General features: G+C 40.5%; 1 long non-coding RNA gene across 3 annotated transcripts; it reads left to right on the forward strand.

The window, feature by feature from the left end:
- The first annotated feature begins 10,100 nt into the window (after positions 1-10,100).
- On the forward strand, positions 10,101-13,125 carry LOC146661236 (uncharacterized). Of its 3 annotated transcripts, XR_014913590.1 has the most exons (6): positions 10,101-10,140; positions 10,262-10,394; positions 10,814-10,877; positions 11,254-11,406; positions 11,768-11,855; positions 12,440-13,125. It is a non-coding gene; the product is annotated as an uncharacterized LOC146661236 (long non-coding RNA). The 3 variants fall into 3 exon arrangements; XR_014913589.1 differs by having other exon boundaries at positions 10,107-10,394; XR_014913588.1 differs by lacking the exons at positions 10,101-10,140; positions 10,262-10,394 and having other exon boundaries at positions 10,504-10,877.
- The last annotated feature ends 8,916 nt before the right edge of the window (positions 13,126-22,041 follow it).

The following is a 22,041-nucleotide window of genomic DNA, read 5'->3' on the forward strand; positions in this document are numbered from 1 at the left end:
CACAGGATTTCACACTAAACTCTCACCAAATGACAGCGGTATCACTGGAGACACATTCACAGTCAAAGATTCTTCTGTTTGATTAAAAAAGTTCAATTTCTGGAGGCATGAATCAGCTTAAAGTCAACCTAAGGAAATGCAGATGCTTATTTGACATGTTGAAAGCTGCCGGCAAGTAATTCTGAAAGAAGTGAGCCTGAAACTAGTGAGGGTCTTGGAGCAAGGATGTTTAATGACAAAACACTGAAAAGTCTGTGTGGAAAGCAAAGGAGAGTGAAACAGCTTATTTTGTCGCTTTGGAGTTCAGTATGTGGTTGCTAGTCTGTCAAAACCCACCGATTATTGATTGATTGACCTTGCATCAGGCTTCTGAGACATTTTTATCAGTAGGTGATGCAAGTAATTCTTTATGCCACTTCTGAATCATGTGCAGGCACTAAATAGAAGCAGCTGGTGGGAGGACAAAGACACTTCAGTTGCAGTGAGTTTCTTACAGCTCAGTTTGGTGGACAGAACTTAGAGATCCCTCAGCAAACTCGTGACAATATGCTGTAATCAGTTCATTTAATCTGTTTCGGTTGTTCTTATATTGGATTTTGTTTTTTAATTTGTCACAAATTAACCAGCGCAATCAGAAGTGAAACAACAGCTCATTTTCACGTTCTTCTCATTTTAAGATCGTAGCATGAAAGATGTGTAAAAGCCAGGTGGTTGGGTGCTTAAAATAGAGCACAACGGCTTTTTAACACATGCCACCGATATAAGAACTTCACGGGGGGTTGTTTTTGTGGGATCATTTTAATTTCCTTTAACCGTCAATGAGTGCAATGCTGGAACAAATCATTTAAAAGAAATAGCTTGCCAAATCGTTGTGTATTATCACATCAATCCAATGCTATTTCCGTCATAATTGTTCCCCATGTTGCAAATCGTTACATCATTTCTAAAATGTAACATGGCTGCATTCATTCATTCAATAATAGTAGATTTTAAGAACACAGAACATCTGTGTTTAAAATTTAATCTAATTTAAGATGGTAACTGAAGCAGAGGAAAATATATAAATCAAGAATGAAAAGAGCAAAAAGGAGAAAAAACAACAACAACCTCTTGATTCTTTTGCTTTGATGTAGTTACTTATCTAAGGTGGAAAGTTTTTTTTTCTTTGTTTTTTTTTTTTTTTTTGTGTTTGTTTGTTTGTTTGTTTGTTTTATTATTTTCTTCAAGCCCTGTGTACAGGAGCTGCATACAAAAAGATATTTTGTGAAAAGGGTTGGCGTAATAAGCAAATGCTTCAGCCAATACCTTTTGATTAGCCTTGTCTCATGCTTTCTTTCTTTATGGTAGATTTTTGTTCTGTTTTCACTGTTTGTTTGTTTGTTTTTTTCACTGTTTTCACTGAGATCTGAATTTGAATGCTAATCAATAAAATCAAAATCAAATGAAAAAAATCAAATGAAAGGATGAGGTGTGGTGATGAAATGTCTCTCTCATAAACAGAGAGATCAAAAGAATATAGTGTCATTTGTCTAGAACTGTATGTGGTTACTGTGCGTGTGTTATTTGTACATGGCTTAATCAAGGTAAAAAACAATGCACAGCTGTTTTTGTTTGCCCTGCTGCCTTTTCAGAGAACTGATGAACTGAAGCAGGAAGACTGAAGTGAGAAACTGCTCGGGGCCCCAAAGGCCACAGCCATTTCTGCGAATTGGAACTTTGATCAAGCACAAACTTCCTGGTCTCAAAAATAACTCCAGCCTCATTTGAAAAGGGGCGTTAATGCTCATCAACTCCCATGTTAAAATGTCCAACAATAGAAAGCACACAACGATTAGACATAACATTATGACCACTGACAGGTGAAGTGAATAACACTATCTCATCATCGTGGCACCTGTTAAGGTGTGGGATATATCAGGGACCAAGTGAACATGTCGTCCTCAAAGTTGATGTGTTAGTATCAGGAACATATGAGCTACTATAGCTCGGATTGCAAAAAAATGCTGGTTCTGATAGAAATGTGTCAGATTACACAGAGCATCATAGTTTTTTGTGTATGGGGGTGCATGGCTGCAGATCAGCCAGGGAGCCTTTGCTCACCTACAGTGGGGCAAAAAAGTATTTAGTCAGCCACCGATTGTGCAAGTTCCCCCACTTAAAATGATGACAGAGGTCAGTAATTTGCACCAGAGGTACACTTCAACTGTGAGAGACAGAATGTGAAAAAAAAAAAAAAAATCCATGAATCCACATGGTAGGATTTGTAAAGAATTTATTCTGTATGAATGGCAGCTGTTTGAACTCATCATCTGTATAAAAGACACCTGTCCACAGCCTCAAACAGTCAGACTCCAAACTCCGCCATGGCCAAGACCAAAGAGCTTCCGAAGGACACCAGGAAAAGTATTGTAGACCTGCACCAGACTGGGAAGAGTGAATCTACAATAGGCAAGCAGCTTGGTGTGAAAAAATCAACTGTGGGAGCAATCATCAGAAAATGGAAGACATACAAGACCACTGATAATCTCCCTCGATCTGGGGCTCCACGCAAGATCTCATCCCGTGGGGTCAAAATGATCATGAGAACGGTGAGCAAAGATCCCAGAACCACACGGGGGGACCTGGTGAATGACCTGCAGAGAGCTGGGACCAAAGTAACAAAGGTCACCATCAGTAACACACTACAACGGCAGGGAATCAAATCCCGCAGTGCCAGACGTGTTCCGCTGCTGAAGCCAGTGCATGTCCAGGCCCGTCTGAAGTTTGCCAGAGAGCACATGGATGATACAGCAGAGGATTGGGAGAATGTCATGTGGTCAGATGAAACCAAAGTAGAACTTTTTGGTATAAATGTTACGGGCCCCAGGAATGGTGCCACAATAACAAAGAAGAAATCCCTGCAAACACAGGTAAAGTTCAGGAGCAATGAAGACAGTGCACTCGGTTTGCCTCTCAGATTGCATCTGACTCGTGGGCGGAAGTCCATCCCCCTAAAGCAACCGGGTTGCACCTGTCTTGGAATAATAGTTCCGCCTGGGGTGTTGCTCCATTTCTTTGTACCTTCTATACAGTTTATGTGACAAAATAATGCACTGGTTAGGTTGGTCATGTTGTCAAAGTCATTTTGGATATTAATAGCCACAGAAAATAACTGATAAACAAATTAAATAAATTAAATTAAATGATTAACACAAAAGTGGCCATGCATTTTGGGTGTGCCACACACTCCCCTACAAACAAAAGTGGCTCCCGACACTTGCAATTAACAGTGTAAACTTCCATTAACTCTGAATCAAGCTTTAACTCTTCACTCAATATACTCACAAATTACAAATACATATGGGTGTGCAATGATTTTCTACATTTTCTGAATACCCAACACTATATGTACCCAAGGTCCTATGCCCGTCTTAAACTCAGCAGCAGATTGGGTAAGTGACAGCGGAGTGTACACCAGGCATAATATGGATGGGTTGGACTGAATGCCAGTACGATTGTGGACACTGGTGCATATAGAACACTGGCTGTACACCCACAGAACTAACAGCAAGGCATGGCTGATACGTTGGCTGGCCAAGGGAAGAATAGGTCAGTATCTGGCCAGGTCTCCTCTGCCTTGTAGATCTCCTTAGTACGGGCTGAGGTTCAGGTTGAGACCCTTGAGTGTTTTCACTGGAGTCATTGGTCTGGGGCGCCAGCTGCTCTTCGCCAAACTCTGGTTCCTCCACAGGGGGCGAAATGTCATTCTCTCTCTCCTGCTCCATCTCTCCTACACTCACTCGGTCAAACTCTGATCCCATAGGAACATCGCCACCCTGCATGTCACCAGGTGTCTCAGGACTAACCAATGACCCACTCACTGGGACCTGATTAGGAATGTCCCGATTGGTCCTTAATGATTCTCTGGGTACCCGCAGCCAGTAACAAGGTGCCTCCTCATCTGTTTCGGATCCACTTACATCACCAGCCTCTATTTGGTCGACCATTTCACGTGGCTGATTTGACTTTCCTTTTGCCCTTGGCGGTCTATCAGGCATGCGATCATCTGTAATGTCTGCTGGTAGATCATTAACTTGAAGCAACAAATTTCTGTGGAGGGTGCGAGTATGGTGACCTCTGTTTTCAGGGCTGACCTTATAAACTGGGTTGTCACCAACCTGCTCTCTGACAATGTAGATAGTTTTCTCCCAATAGGGTTTCAGTTTGCATGGACCTCCCCTTTCTGCAACGTTGTGAACAAGAACCCTGTCACCTGGTTGTAGGGTTACACCCCTGTTCCGTTTGTCATAATAGTGCTTGCCTTTGGCACTCGAATGTTGGCTGTTCGTGCTGGCTATCTTGTACGCTTCGATCATTTTCTCCTTCCATCGTTTTGCATATCCACTTGGAGTGTCGGCCTCGTCCTCAGCTACCAACCCAAAGAGGAGATCGACGGGGAGACGTGGATGGCGACCATAAAGGAGGTAATATGGAGAAAACCCAGTGGACTCATGTTTGGTGCAGTTGTATGCGTGCACAACGTGAGACAGGTGATCTTTCCAGTTCTCTCTCTCTTTCTCGCCCAACGTCCTGAGCATTTGTAGCAGAGTCCGATTGAACCTCTCTGCAGGGTTGCCCTGTGGATGGTATGGGGAAGTCCTAGAATGGTTTACACCGGCCAGTTGCCTGAGAGTCCTAAACAACTCATTCTCAAACTCCCGGCCCTGATCATGGTGAAGCTTAGCTGGATAGCCAAACCGTAGGATGAAGTCACCGAAGATTCGCTCCGCAGCTGTCTTTCCAGCCTTGTTTTTAGTGGGGTATGCTTGTGCGAATCTGGTGAAGTGGTCGACTACAACCAGTATGTATTCATACCCACCCCGGCTGGTCTCAAGGTGCAGAAAGTCAATGCATACGAGCTCTAGGGGCGAGCTCGATGTAAGGCTCCCCATAGGTGCCCTGTCAGGTAAGGCTGGCTTTTTTTGCTTAATGCAACGACATCGTCTGGTGATATATTCCTCAACCTCTCTCTTCATAAAGGGCCAATAAAAGCGATCTCTTACTAGGCTAAGGACTCTTTCCACACCAACATGTCCCATGTTGTCATGGAGGTGTGAGAGGACAGTTTGTTTGTAGATGGCAGGCAGGACTAACTGCTTTCGGCTGGGAGTCTTCCTATAGAGTAAGCCATTTTCCACCTGCAGCCTACTCCATTCTCGTGACAATTTCCTTGTGGACTTGTCCAATGTTCTACGAACCTCATCAGTTAGATCTCTGTTATTCTCCTTTAACTCTAACATTTTGCTGATAACAGGATCTTTCCGCTGCTCATCTGAGAGCTCTTTGCAGCTGATGACTGGAAATGTTCCAGTGTCTGCATGTGTCTGGTGTTGTGATGTTATGTTGAGGGCTGCCACCCATGCTACATCCCCTTTTTCTGCAGTCCTAGTTCCCTCCCAGGTGGCACACACTGCCTCTTCTGGTAGTCTTTCTGAGCACTGATCCATAAAAACACTGATATCAAGTGGACAGCGCGAAAGCGTGTCTGCATCAATGTTCTGTTTGCCTGGCCGATACCTGATTTCAAAATGGAAATCGGCAAGCTGCCCCACCCAGCGATGACCCACAGCATTGAGCTTGGCTGTGCTCATAATGTAGGTCAGGGGGTTGTTGTCCGTGAAGACCGTGAAATGGGGCGCATAGTACAGGTAGTCGACAAATTTTTCACATACTGCCCATTTCAAGGCCAGAAACTCCAGTTTCCCACTATGGAGGTGGTAATTCTGTTCTGCTGGGGTCAGTGTGCGTGACCCATAACCTATCACCCTCATCTTATCATCTTGTTTCTGGTACAGGACCGCCCCCAGGCCCTGTTGGGACGCGTCTGTGTGCAGTATGAAAGGGTGATCAAAGTCTGGGTAGGCTAGCACTGGTGGGCTTGTTAGAATGTCTATGAGACGCTCAAGAATCTGTTGGTGTTGGCTGCCCCACTCTACTGGAGTCCGTGAAGATAACTGCGGCCCCTTCCCCTTTTCTCTTACAAGGTTAGTTAGAGGTGGGCTGGGGTTTGTCTTGAGCAATTCATAAAGCGGTCTGGCTATGCGGGAGAAGTCCTGCACATAAGCCCGGTAGTAGCTCAGAAAACCCAGTAGCTGCCTGACATCACCGACTGTTTGAGGGGCTTTTTGCTTTAGTGCCTGTACTGCCTCTAGGTCCTTTGGGTCTATCCTCACTCCATCTGCCGACACCAGGCGGCCTACATACCTGACCTCTTTGCGGAGTAGCTCACATTTCTCAGGGCGGAGCTTAACTCCATGGCGTTGCAGAGCTTGAAGTACACGCCGCAAGACCTCAACATGTTCCTCAAAGGACCTGGAGAAACATAGCACATCATCCAGATAAGGGATGCAACACTCATCCCTGAGTGTGTCCAACATTTCCTCCATGCTTCTTTGGAAGGCTGCTGGTGCATTAGAAAGGCCAAACGGGATCCTGACCCACTCATATAAGCCCCATGGGGTGGTGAATGCAGTCAGGTGCCTGGACCCCTCCGCGATAAAGCCTTGGTGGTAAGCCTTGCCCTGATCTAGGATGGAAAACCACCTGTAGCCTCCGAGTGAGTCAATCAGGTCCTGTATGCGGGGGAGGGGGTGCCGATCTGGCACAGTCTTTTTGTTGAGAAGCCGGTAATCAATGCACAGGCGCAATGATCCGTCTTTCTTTCTCACACAAACAATAGGGGCAGCATATGGCGAGTGTGATTTTACAATCCACCCCTTCACAAGCAGCTCCTGTATATATTCTTTAACCTCCCTGTACAATGGCTTTGGGACTGACGCATAAGCCTTTTGGACTGGGGTGTCATCTTTGAGTCTAACTGACATTTGGAGAGAGGGTATACATCCAATGTCACTGCCGTCCCATGCAAAAGCAGCTGATTCCTCATTCAACATTTTCTCGACTATTCTCTGCTGTTCTGAACTAAGGTGACTGAGGTCAACCGGTGGTCGCCACAGGTCAGCAGGGGGAGTACCAGGAGAGGCCACATTAACTTCAGCCTTCAATACACAAGCTTGTGTTGGACCCCCATCTCCAACGTCCTGTTCGCCTGGCTCCAGAACTTTGGCAACATGTTGGATGGAGCCAAGTTGGGACCTCTTTGGCAGAGTGATTACTTGGTTTGTGTGGTTGGAAATTGGCACTCTAACAAATGGTTGTTTGGTGTTACTGATTTCCAACAATCCTTCCCCCACACTCAGCTGCTCTAGCGTGGCGCTATCCTCTAGTGGCTCATACAGGACAACAGGGTTGGAAATGTCAAAGGTAGATGGTACTTTACATCGCACATTTACCGTTTTACCAGGTGGAACATAAACATTTTCCTTCCCTACCCTAATGGTGGTTATACTGTGGTTTGACTCTTTCTGCAGATTGATAAAGTTGACCATGGCTCTTGCCTGTTCTTCCTCCACTCCTAGGGCTTTGCGGAGAAGGCTGAGGATCATAGTGTGTGCATCTGCATCACACTTATGACTATTAATCATCCCTTGGAGGACATTGGCTCCCAGTAGTGGCTGGGGGAGGGGGAGCTGGCTGATTAGGAAGGGTACTTCCATTGTAAGGTTGGGATCGGTGTTCCCCGGGAGATTAACTGTTAGCTCCACCCACCCATCATATGGGATTGGCTGTCCATTTGCTGCACACAGGTCAAGGCTTTCCCCAGGATCAAGAAGTTCTTGTAAGGGCCTCACTGCATATTGGGGAATGAACGTCTCCTTCCAGGATCTATCAATGATGCTCACTTGTGAGCCAGTATCAAATAGTACTGTCACAGCATAGCCGTTGACAAAACAATTTAGTAGGCTCCTTTTACCAATCAATGGCACTGTTCGGGCTGTACTGTCAGTAACTGCTTGGCTTTTCGGTGGGGAGGGCTGGCTTTCTTTGCAGCGTTTTTTTCCCTTCAGACGTCTCAGTTTGCTAGTGGGCATTACTGAGTGGGACTGGGGATTTGGGATGGTCTCTGTCTGTCCCTCAACAGAGACCGGCTCCCGTTTCCCGGCTGGTTGGTTCGTTTTAAACAGCCAATTGCCCTATGCCCGGCATCCCCACACACAAAGCAGTGATTACAGTTTTCTGAGCCTTGCTGCATACATTTGGTGCAGCTGGGTATTTTACCTCTCCTTGCAGCTGAAGGTTGACTTGGTGGAGGAGTGAGTGCCTGGTTAACAAGAGGTTGGGTGCCATGGAATTGGTCCTGGCCTGGCGTTTGGAAAGGTGCAGTCTTTGATTGGGTTGTATGAATAGCTGCCGCTTGTTGGCCCATTAAAGTCACAACCATGTTAGTCAAAGCCTCTACTTGTGCACTAAGCTGTTGGATCGCATCATTATCCCCACTGTTTGCACTCACATCCCCTCCTTCCACCTGGACACTATGTGTATGTGTTGTTTTTTGACGGGGGGCATGACCTAACCTACGCTGGTGTTCATTTTCATCGCTAATCATCTTCATAACCTGTCTGAGAATCTCCTCATCAGTGACGTTGCTGTTTGAAAGGAGTGGCCTTAGTTGCTGTCTGATGTCAGTATGTTTTGTGTCCAGGCCTTGGTGGATACTGTGAAGAAAGACTTCCTGAATAGTTTTGGGTTCATAACGAATGTCTGTACTGACCTGTTTTGATTGGAACAGGATCTTCTGTTTGAGTCCAATCATGCGGTACAAGAACTGTTGTGGGGTTTCTTGTTCACTCTGTCTTGCACACATAAGCTCTTGGAACAATTCAGTGCTGGCCTTTTCACCCAGGTGTGATCTGAGAAAGCCCTTGAGTTCATTCACAGTGATTTCATCTTTGTTGATGAGCATATCCTTGAAGACACCTGGCTTTACAATTCTCAGTACACCCCGGATAACCTCAGTCTCTGTGAAACCCTCTCTAATGCCTTCATCTATCTGTTTACACATGCTGCTATAAGTTATGTCAGCATTGTGGTCCCCAATCTGGCCACCATGTACCTTAAATTCCCTCCGTTGGAGGTAAGAGAGGTCCTTTAAGGAAACCATTCTCTCAGTGGTTACATGTGATGAGGGGTGAGGTATTGCTGCATGTGTTACTGGGTCACCTATACTGTGTGCCCCACTAGGATGTGTGTTACTTGCATTTCTAAAATGCTGTGGCTCTCCACCCCGCTCATCATTTATGATTCTAGGCTGGGTTGGACTCAGATTGGTGGTGCGAGCCTGTGCACCAAAGTCAGTCTGCTGTGATGTTGTAGGCTCTCTGGGGATGGAAAGTAAGGGGGTGGTATGCTGTTGAGTGTTAGTAACTGGTGGTAACTGGCCTAAGGTAGCATGTGTCACTGTAGTGCGCTCGACTGTCTTAGCACTAACAACTGGTGACTCCAGTGGCTGCGCCACCCCATTAGCAGTGTTCAATAGGCCACGATTTTCAACCATACTGCATACAAGATCATTTAGCACCAGCAACTGACTCATTCCCTCATCCTCAGAATTTAACAAAGCATCTGACTGCATATAGTTGATAATGCAATCCACACAACCTTCTTCATCAGTGGACTCTAATTCACTACTCTGGCTGTCTGTGACCAGGTCCCTTGCGAGCTGATAGGCTTCTGCACCTGAAAGCTTATACAAGTTCTTTTTGATGCTCCAAACCAGCTCCTTGCGCGCTGCTGCCATGATGAGCTTCGACTAATGAGACACAGAGGTGCAGTTCCGTTGGTGGAGTGAAGACCCTCGTACAGATCTTGACTTCTCTTTGTGGACACCCACCAGCTGTCGTCTCGGCTACAGCGATGCCATCTCACGTTGACTTTCTGGTTCTAGTATCTCTGGACCCTCTTCCTTAGAAGACTCAACAGGAAGTGGATCCCGGACGAGCCCCCACAATTTGTTACGGGCCCCAGGAATGGTGCCACAATAACAAAGAAGAAATCCCTGCAAACACAGGTAAAGTTCAGGAGCAATGAAGACAGTGCACTCGGTTTGCCTCTCAGATTGCATCTGACTCGTGGGCGGAAGTCCATCCCCCTAAAGCAACCGGGTTGCACCTGTCTTGGAATAATAGTTCCGCCTGGGGTGTTGCTCCATTTCTTTGTACCTTCTACACTGAAAAAAAGGGACTGGCCATCTCTTGGATTTATGTAAGCATCTTGCATGTATTTAACACAATTGCCTCATGTTTTAAAGATAAATGTAACTATATAGTGTAAAAACTACATGATATGCAGAAAGGGTGTATTAAATTGTTCATATCATGTTCAGGTGAAGTAAGTCAATAAGATAGCAACGTTAAATCTCGTGAAACCACGCGTGATTTCATCTCGCGGGCTTTGGATCGTGGTTTAAAAAATGCATCCATCTCAGTCAAGTCGAGCAGCCAACTCTACGTTTTTTGGTATGTCTTGATTTTTTGAATTAATATTTACCATATTTCAGCCAAATGTAGTTAACGTCTAGAGTGTCGCCATGTAACATGCTAAAAAAGAGCCGTTAGCTTATTTGCTGTTTTATCTGTTATCAAAGAATTGGCGCTTTTTCATTTGAATTTGTCTTTGGCACAAGAGCCGTAATATCACATTAAACCTAATTACGAGGCACTCATAACATAATTTGGTTTTCTGTGTGAATAGATTTGTCAACTGACTCTTCAGTTACATTGTGTATTTACTGCACCGTGGTGTTAGTGAGATTTTGGACATTGAACAGCTTTAGCTAATATCATCAGCGGTATTATGCTAGCTTACATCCCTACCCCTCCTGCCCTCACCTGCTGTCCTTTTGTTTTTGTTTTTGTTTTTGTTGATGCACATTGAGAGACCACATCTATTCTGCATTTCACCAGGAGTCAGCTGATGGATTGTGGGTTCAAGGTGTTATGGTAAGAAAGTATATTCTATTTTCGCTTAAGGTTTCTGTAACTTAATTATAATAGGTTTTTTATAATTATTAGGTGCATGCATACTCAAATAGACCACCCTATTAATACAACTGAGAAATCCAAAATCTGCCATAGGTTTAACTTATACCTGTATGTATTGTCAGAAAGGTGATTACTGGACTCACATTAATGCACACTTGAACTAAAATGAGGTTGTAACTTGTGGGTTCTTGGGTTGCAAATCAGAAATAAACATCTTTGGATTTTTTTAATCCCATAAGATCTGGAAACACAGTTTTTATTCAACAAAACATTACTGATTATTAACCAAGCACAGTGCCTGCTGTTATTTCAAAATAATTTTATGTCATTTCAGATGAAATGCAGCATTCCAGTGCATCCCAACCATGCCTTTACAGTCAAGGTTTCTGACGGAGCTGAGTTTCTCTCTGACAGTCTGCTGAAAGTGTTTGCAAAGTGATCGGGGGAACAGGGCACAAAGCTAAAGGATGTAGCTGCCATGATGACAGTAAGAACTTTAAAATTCTTTAACTACAAAGTGTATATGTATTGCATTAGGTCAGTAAAAGATTTTTATGCTGCATCCATTGAAACAGTCAACTATTACCTGTGAGTACTGATTCCACCGAAAGGATGCCATAATTTTCGTCATGCATTTACTGGCCCACTGAGAAAAATTGATCTTTTTAAAAAAATAAATGTTCTGGAAACTATATATCCATAAAGTTGATGTCAAACAGGAACTTTTGATATTGCTTTGTAGATGCTGGTGTTGCATGTTGACTGGTTTAAGTTTTGGTCTGGGATCATTTTCTTCTGTGCTACTGAAAAGTTCACAAATCTCTGTTTTCTTTGTTATAATACTTTAGGATGACATTAATGCTCAAAGGGAGTCTCATCAAAGTGCTCCGCATCTGTGTGAAAGACAATTGCAACATCTTGGTGCAGGAGTTCATGGTGAGTGTTTTATGAGTAGATTGTGGCTTTGCAACATTTAAAAATGCATTTAGTTATCCACTTGATCCTCATTGGACCAGTTAGGACCAGTAGTCCTCTTTAATAATTTGAAGTTCACATGAGGCCTGGTAGTGAACTCAGCCGCCGGCCCTTGAGGCCCCACCCCTGTATTAGGGGTCACATCAGTGTGAAAAAACTTTAAATTTGTCATTCTAGTGAACAAAGGAAAATCCCACCAATATTTACATTAGCTTTTGTTTGAAAAAAAAAAAAAAGACCAACAGCTAACCAAATTGTGGGGCTGAAAGTCTAAATTCTAACATCTTCTGAGTGACAAAACCTGGATTTCTGATGGGCCGGTGTCTTTCTAAGAAAAACTAATGTAAAGCATTTGAAATTATGTTTTTCACCCTCTCTTAGAAACTCTGTTAGACCATGAATGGCAGCATGGCAGGCCACTCTTTGGCTATAGCTATTTACTATGTTGCTTGCATTGGTTTAAATTACTCTAACATTAGAACTGGTAGATTCAAAAGAGATGAGTTTAAAAAGGAATCTTAAAGAAATGTTTTGTGTTTAACCAGGACTTGACTGAGGCCACTGCACAGATTGAGAAAACCACAATGAACATCTGTCTCCAGAGGATGCACCAGGCAATGACTTTTCTGACGTTGGCATCATCATCGAGGGTATAGTAGTTCTTCAAGATCTGGATAACGTGACCTTTGCAGTAGCCATGCTGTTTGGACCTTTTTTATTCCTTCAATATGAGTTACCCATCACAACTCTGCTACACTTTTGAGGTGATTCAAAGGGTGGTAATGGAGTTGGAAGCAACTCAGCTCTCAAGAAAAGCTCACAACTAAGACAAAACTGCTCCTGCAACGAAGCTCACTGTTATGCATGTGAGGTGACCAGCTCTAGGTGAGAAGACATTTAAATCTCACACTTGTTCTGCTGCATTTTTGAAGCTCAATTCCAGGAACAGATCGCAGGGTTCATTTTTATATACACTGCAACTGCCATGAGGACGAGCCGTTTTTTTGTTGTTGTTGTTGTTTGTTTTTCCTTTTGCTCTGTACAAGTTCTCTGTCTGTTTGGCAGCATTTTTAAATTTCTCTTTGTATTTTTTCTTTCTTTTACTAGTGAAGAGATGTAGCATGAACAGTTATGCAGTCTAAATATCCCATATGGGCCGTGTGAAATGGTATTTTCAGTTTCATTCAGTTGAAGTAAGGAACGTTGAATATTTCTAAGTGTGCTGTTTTGAACCAAGATGTCACAGTATGATCAGTGCCGTAATTTTTGACAGTCACTGTATCAATGTTATTTTTGCATCTCTTGAATAAAGGTTTTGACCTGCAAGTGCTAATTTCTTTAGTTATTGGGGTAAAATGGGTAATGTTAATAGGAAGGTGTTTGCCAATTCAGTAACCTAATTTAATGTTAATGGAAACTAACATTACCTCAAATTGTTTAGTTATAATTGTTGTTTAACTGAATCTTGACGTTAGAGGCCTTAAATAGAATGTTTTGTATTGTTCTTTCCCAACATTTTTCAAAAGAAAGAGTCTAATTTCTTTGCTGTGATTGATTCCAGAGAACACGGAAGAACTGACATTATTTAACTGTTGGTTTATATAGATTCAGTAGTGGAGTAATGTCAGTTTAATTCTTTACCTACTGTCAATGCAGTGAAATTAGACATTTTGTTTTGAAAGGTTACTGGTGGATGCCAGCAACCATCTTGGAAGAGAACAATATAATCTGTTATAAGGCCTCCATTTGAAAATTGTGTATTTGATACTAGAATATAATAGCAAAATGTAATTTGAAGATAACATGTAGTATTTAAGTGACCAAGTAGTATTGGGTAAAAGTTATTGAATGGTGTTGGGATAAAGTGAGAAAATTGTGAAGGATTAAAATATTTCAAGAGCTCAAATTACTTCATCAAAACATGTTTAAGTCACATTTTATCAACACAAATTGCACAGGTTTATTGAACATGAATAAATTGTGTTAATTTAACTCAATTGTTTAAGTTGCTGCCAAAGCAAAACATCTGTGTGCAACAAATGTCCACCATTGAATTAAGTAAATCCAACAACATATTTTTTTCAGTGTATACAGTTTATGTGACAAAATAATGCACTGGTTAGGTTGGTCATGTTGTCAAAGTCATTTTGGATATTAATAGCCACAGAAAATAACTGATAAACAAATTAAATAAATTAAATTAAATGATTAACACAAAAGTGGCCATGCATTTTGGGTGTGCCACATAAACTCAACTCGTCGTGTTTGGAGGAAGAAGAATACTGAGTTGCATCCCAAGAACACCATACCTACTGTGAAGCATGGGGGTGGAAACATCATGCTATGGGGCTGTTTTTCTGCCAAGGGGACAGGACGACTGATCCGTGTTAAGGACAGAATGAATGGGGCCATGTATCGTGAGATTTTGAGCCAAAACCTCCTTCCATCAGTGAGAACTTTGAAGATGAAACGAGGCTGGGTCTTCCAACATGACAATGATCCAAAACACACCGCCTGGGCAACAAAGGAGTGGCTCCGTAAGAAGCATTTGAAAGTCCTGGAGTGGCCTAGCCAGTCTCCAGACCTCAACCCCATAGAAAATCTGTGGCGGGAGTTGAAAGTCCGTGTTGCTCGGTGACAGCCCCAAAACATCACTGCTCTCGAGAAGATCTGCATGGAGGAATGGGCCAAAATACCAGCTACTGTGTGTGCAAACCTGGTAAAGACCTATAGTAAACGTTTGACCTCTTTTATTGCCAACAAAGGTTATGTTACAAAGTATTGAGTTGTATTTTTGTTATTGACCAAATACTTATTTTCCACCCTGATTTACGAATAAATTCTTTACAAATCCTACCATGTGGATTCATGGATTTTTTTTTTTTTCACATTCTGTCTCTCACAGTTGAAGTGTACCTCTGGTGCAAATTACTGACCTCTGTCATCATTGTAGGTGGAGGAACTTGCACAATCGGTGGCTGACTAAATACTTTTTTGCCCCACTGTATATCCACCCCCAAAAGCACCATCAATCGGCACGTGAGCATGTCCACTGGACCACGGAGCAGTTGGAGAAGGTCTGATGTGAAGGATCACATTGATGGTCGGGTCCATGTGTGTGGCTTACCTGGGAAAAACCTGTCACCAGGATGCACTAAAAAAAAGCCAAGCTAGCAGAGGCAGTGGTTTGATGCTTTGGGAAATGTTCTGCTGGGAGGTCTTAAGTGCTCCCATGCATATGATTGTTGCCGACTGTGTACTCTCTTTCATGACTGTGGCCACAGCAGGATAATGTACAAAAGTGGGTCAGAAGGAGGAGAGGAGCACAACAACAAGTTTGAGGTGTTGACTTAATCTTCAGATTCTCTAGATCTCAATCCAATTACGCATCTACTGGATGAGCTGGACAAATAAGACTAACGCACATCGCAACTTACAGGTTCTTATATACCGGTAGCACTTTTCTGCTTTACTTACACAGCATGCCTCATTCACCCATTCACACAGGAACTTTTTTTCTGTGCTTAAATGCTTTCTAGGTAACATTCACACCAACAGATTCATTGGAGGGCAATTTGGGGTTAGTATTCTTCCCAAAAGAAGTTGGTGGTTCGATGATTGGCATCCATGACAATCTTCCAAAGCCCTAAACCCGAGGCTTTGCATTATAGCATTCGTATTTTAATCCAAATATTGCATAAAATATACATTTTGTCCAGATTAGGGGAATTCATTGGTGACTGCACTTTAATAATGATGCTTATCTTTTGGTTCAATAAGGAAGCTCTGTAATGACTCATCTGCCTGCTTTCATGGGTGCTTGTCTGCTTATCTATTCTTTCCATCACTTCTGCTTTCCAAAGTTGTCCAACTCAATTGTGACATCATTACTGTCCAGTCCAAACATTTTTTTGCCCACCTTCTCTGCCAGCCTCCATTTTGCATGTTTTAAATCTGAGTAGTGTTCTGTCATTTTTCCTTTCAAACGTGTTTGCGAAATCCGCCTCCTCCTCATCTCCACCTCACGCCAGTCACTCAGAGCCTCAGCCAAAACTCTATCTTCATCTTCACCACCACCAATATCTAGAATTGGCAGGTGGTTCCGTCCTGATTTCATTTCACTGCAGGGATTTCATTCTTCTGTGATGGGTCATTGTAGTCTAATCACCTGATGACTTAGTGGAATTCTGCTTCCCAATAACTCAAGCTCAGTTCCTCCATTCAGTGATCTCTCCTTAAGCAACTATTAATAATAAATTTTGCTCCATTTTGTGTAGTACTTTGTCTCAGTAGTTTTAGGATTTTAATTGTTTTTGTTGATATTATGCTCTTTTTGTAATAAACTTGATTTGAGTCCAACCTTTGTGTTCTGTAAACCCACCAGAAAATGACAAAAAAAGGAAGAAGTGAGCAGCATTAGGAAAAAATCCAAATCCAAATCTTGCTTACATTGCTTGTTGCACGTGTTACATTTGGAGTGGTAATTTCAGTGTGTTGCCTTTCTTGCTACACTGCACAATTAATGGCTCCAAATGCAGTATGTAAATCGCTACAAATCAAATTATCCACTGAATCATCAACTTATTTTGAAATTAGAGTCAGTCTTTCTCCTGATTTACCCTGTGGCTTCAAAGACTCTGGGTAATATCAAAGACATGCCACTAAATGCCTTTAATTTCATTTGCTCCTCAGGCATATAATTATGTTGCTATTGCCAGTGATGTAGATGCTCTCCATATATGACAGCTGAAGTCAACGGTCATTACCATTAGATACTTATTGAGCTGTCAACTTCTGCCACTTCCCAATATGACAGTAAACACCATTAGTATAGGATGCTTGACACATTTAATGAGCAACAGATGAGCCTATGGACAGAAAACTCGGTAGGATCATAATCTACAGTTTTGTCAGGTATTTTCTGTCATTCATATATATATATATATATATATATATATATATATATATATATATATATATATATATATATTTATTATGGAATGCCCTTTAGGAAAATATTATATATATATTCCAACCAAAGTCTGAATATATGGTATGATCTTTTGAATATATAGAATGAAACTTGAATATATAGAATGAAGCTTGAATATATAGAATGATCTTTTGAATATATAGAATGAAGCTTGAATATATAGAATGATCTTTTGAATATATAGAATGAAACTTGAATATATAGAATGATCTTTTGAAAATATAGAATGAAGCTTGAATATATAGAATGAAACTTGAATATATAGAATGAAACTTGAATATATAGAATGATCTTTTGAATATATAGAATGAAACTTGAATATATAGAATGATCTTTTGAAAATATAGAATGAAGCTTGAATATATAGAATGAAACTTGAATATATAGAATGATCTTTTGAAAATATAGAATGAAGCTTGAATATATAGAATGAAACTTGAATATATAGAATGATCTTTTGAAAATATAGAATGAAGCTTGAATATATAGAATGAAACTTGAATATATAGAATGAAGCTTGAATATATAGAATGAAACTTGAATATATAGAATGATCTTTTGAAAATATAGAATGAAGCTTGAATATATAGAATGATCTTTTGAATATATAGAATGATCTTTTGAATATATAGAATGATCTTTTGAATATATAGAATGAAGCTTGAATATATAGAATGATCTTTTGAAAATATAGAATGAAACTTGAATATATAGAATGAAACTTGAATATATAGAATGTATGAACCTCATTTTTAGAGATGATGTGTTTCTGAATTCTCTGCCTTTACAAAATGGCATCAGCTGAACTATTTCAGTACTTTTTAGAGCTTGACAACTGTTTTGCGACAGCTGTTCAAATTGCAAATGGTAGAAATAATTTGAATTTATACTACATCACCTTGAAGAACACATTTTCATTATTGCAACATTTCTAGTGCTCATGAATAATGTTCAACAAAATGTTTCTGGGAGAAGATTATGCACACTTCTTGAGGGAATTTATCAATCACTGATGGAGATGTCAACTGAGCTAACACTTCGAGCAGAAGCTGAAGCACATGTTATGGGCTCATTATATCATTCTACATCTCAAAGAGGAAGGTCAAGGTAAGTGATAAAAATGGAAACAAATTCATTCATAATGTGTATGGCACTTGAAAGAGTCAAGAGATGGCAAACAAGATAATGAATGCAAGAAATAAGAAAGAAGTTAACATATTTCTTCTTTTGTTTCTAACTCTTTTAGGTACAACATACCAGCTACTGAGCTGACTGATATGCGAGACTTGGGGTTTAGTTGGATGGCCATATCTCAAATGTTGTCAGTAAATGTTCGAACACTGTACAACCACAGGATAAAACTAGTGGACTATGGAAATTTGCAATTTGAACAGCTGTCGCAAAACAGTTGTCAAGCTCTAAAAAGTACTGAAATTGTTCAGCTGATGCCATTTTGTAAAGGCAGAGAATTCAGAAACACATCATCTCTAAAAATGAGGTTCATACATTCTATATATTCAAGTTTCATTCTATATATTCAAGTTTCATTCTATATATTCAAAAGATCATTCCATATATTCAAGTTTCATTCTATATATTCAAGTTTCATTCAATATATTCAGAAGATCATTCTATATATTCAAGTTTCATTCTATATATTCAAAAGATCATTCTATATATTCAAGTTTCATTCTATATATTCAAAAGATCATTCTATATATTCAAGTTTCATTCTATATATTCAAAAGATCATTCTATATATTCAAGTTTCATTCTATATATTCAAAAGATCATTCTATATATTCAAGTTTCATTCTATATATTCAAGTTTCATTCTATATATTCAGAAGATCATTCTATATATTCAAGTTTCATTCCATATATTCAGACTTTGGTTGGAATATATATATATAATATTTTCCTAAAGGGCATTCCATAATATATATATATATATATATATATATATATATATATATATATATATATATATATATATATATATATATATATATATATATATATATATATACACACATACACACACACACACACACACTTTCACATTATTGGAGTTTCAAATAATGAGGTCAGTGTTTTTTCATGTAATCCCTGTGACCCAAAACGTTTGTCTGTCAGCACAGAACCCTGTCGACCTGCTGTGCACATTTTCTCTGTGCAAGGATCAACCAATCAAAAGAAAGTTAGTTTGTTGCTAATATCAGACAGAGCATGAAGAGAGGTTAGGCTGCTAAATTAGACCAAATATATTAATCAACAGCGCAGTTACTGATCTGAATGCTGAACTAATTAAACGAGTTGTCAAATGAAATTTTATTTATCGTATAAAGAACAAAAAACAAAACTTTTTTGTCATTCTAATTAGTTTTTAAACTGTGCTTACTCCTGTGTTGTGCCACTTTATGCGAGTATAATCAAAGTCCCACTCCATAATGGTACAACCCTCTGTGTATGTAAAGTAAACCTCATAAGACCTTTATCTATCTAACTGAGCAGTGAAAGAAGAGGCAGGAACATGCATGCTGGTCTCACATCAATCTCCTTCAAAGAGCACATTGTTACACAATGGCTGAGAAGCTGCTGACCTCTCAGCTTGACAAGCTCCAGTCTTTGTTAACAGGAAATTGACACACCCATAAAAATGGCAGAAATTGGAGATTCCAATGACTCTGAGTCAGCTTCTAGAAACAGTAGTCAACTGAGGCCGCAAGGAGATGGATGCAAATGGGAAGCATGGGATCCTTTATTTAAAATGTAAGGAGAGAGATCGCTTTCACTTTGATATGTTTTATCGAATGTTCACTTTTAGAGCTCTGTTTATGTTGCTTGCCATCAGTGAACAGCTCTAGGTTTTGCAGGCAGCTTGTGCTGCTGTTGTTTTCGTTGCACATTGAGGCCCGTGATAAAAATGATGGCACTTGAACGGGATGCGCCTTGGTGTTGTTTCAGCTGGGGGCGCACCTCCCAGTTTTCAAATGAGCTGGAGGCATGACTGAACAAGCACGTCGGTCTCTACAGGCATCTCTATAATACATCAATCCAGGAGCATAGAGATTCCCACATGACACACAGGGAGATTGCAGCAACAGTTGGAAAATATGACACTTTCTGCAGAAAACTTAAAAAAAAAATCTTCTGCAATTACTTTGTATTTTGAATTATTTCTCGTCCAGTTCCAGTGGTGAAACATTAACTGGAACCCATCATTTAGAACAGTCCTTCTCAAATAGTGGGAAGGTGCGATGTCAGGGAGGGGGGCCATGTGTGACCATGCACTGTAAAAAAATATTCCGTAGAAAAACGGAAAATGTCCTGGTAATTTTCTGCCAGTACATTTTCTGTTTTTTTACGGAAGTGTGACGGACTTTTATGTAAATGATAAAACAGAAAATTCTGTAGATTTACAGTATACTCTCTGTACTATTTACGGACATTTCCTTCAGCTATAAAACGGAAAATTCAGTTTATTCACAGTCAAAGGACTGTGACTACGATGACCTGGATGACTGAGAACCTTCACAGACATATCAGTTTATTCACAGTGTATTTTCTGTATCATTACCTGAAATTTCTGTTTATATTACTATTTCCAAGCTTCTTTTCACTGTAACTCATTAAATATAGTTCTTTATATCCTTAAATGTGCATTTCTATGTATTCCTTCATATTTATACAGTAGATTGTACTGTATTTTTACAGATTGTTTTTTAACACTGTGGGGAACATGCTTTCTTTTTGCCGTAGTAGAATAAAGTGCAATTGCGCATCCACTGCAGTAGGTGGCAGGGGTTTTTGCACCAAGCATGCATAAGAAGTGCAGTAAACAAACCCTCAAGGAAAAAAGGAAAAATATTTAACAGTGATGAAAAGAAATGCGTAGAGAGGCGAAATAATGAGACAAACAAAAGTATGTAGCGCTTGGCTTCACTGTGAACACGGTGAGAGACTAGGAAAGACCAGTATGTCTACTGAATAGTTAATGAGTAGTAGTAGTTAATGTTCCTGATCAATTTAAATTTATTTATTGATTTTGTTTAATTTTATTTTTCAGAATCAAATGGTTCAAGTCGGTCAAAAAATGTTTATAGTTTTGTTTATAGAGTTGCAGTACTACTACATGCACTTTAAATCTTTCCTGTTGCAGACTAAAAATAATTTCTCAAAAGTTATTCTTTGTTTTAAGGTGATATTTTTTTCTTTTTCCTTTTCTTCAATATGGGGAGTGTAACAAAAATAAGTGAGACGCACTGATTTAGAAGGACACTTCAGCAAGCTTAACCCATCTCAAACACAAGTTCCTGTAGCTGCGTATGATGCTGTGTTGGGATCACAGTTTACATGAATCACTTTCAATTTATCTCTAAATCTCTATAAAACAACATAACCACAGTGCTGTACAAAAAAAATAAAATAAGAGAACACGAATAAAACAATGAATTAGTACAAAGAAAGGCTGAAAGCTCTGTCTCCTCTGGATTTAGTTAGCTGATCTAAGAGCATGTGACAGCATGTAAGGGTGAAGCAGCTCAAACAAAGACATTTTTAAATGGATTTGAAACTGAATGGGAAGCCAATGAAAGGAATCAAACTGGGGTTATGTGCTCTTGTTTGCTTTTACCAGTTAAAAATCATGCAGCAGCATTTTGTACCAGGTGTAGACAGGAGAGGGAGGCCTGGCTAATTCCAGTCAAAAGAGAATTACAATAATCCAGGTGCATGCATCAGTGTCCCTAGGTCAGGGGTGGGGAACTACAGGCATCCAGATCTCCAGATCACCCTGGGTCAACATACCTGAATCAAATCAAATTACCAGGCCTGTGGTGAACTTAGAGACATGTTGAGCAAGTAATTTAGCCATTTAAATCAGCTGTGTTGGATCAAGGACACATCTAAAACCTGCAGGACACCCACCCTGCTCCCCGTTCCCTACCCCTGCTCTAGGTGGTATCTCGACAGAATGGGCTTAATTTTTGACAGCCTCAACTGAAACCACAGCATTGACCTGTGAATCAAGTTTTTGGCTGGGGTCCATTTTTACACCTAAATTAGTGATGCTGGATTTTTCATGTCGGGTCAAAGAGGAAAGGTCAAAGTCAGGGACACAGCTGGAGCCACTTGATTTAAAAAGCATGACCT

This window comes from Rhamphochromis longiceps, linkage group LG10 (genome assembly GCF_057381845.1).
Source record: "Rhamphochromis longiceps isolate RC_006_pf linkage group LG10, R_longiceps_female_GT1.1, whole genome shotgun sequence".
NCBI classification, from domain to species: Eukaryota; Metazoa; Chordata; class Actinopteri; order Cichliformes; family Cichlidae; genus Rhamphochromis; species Rhamphochromis longiceps.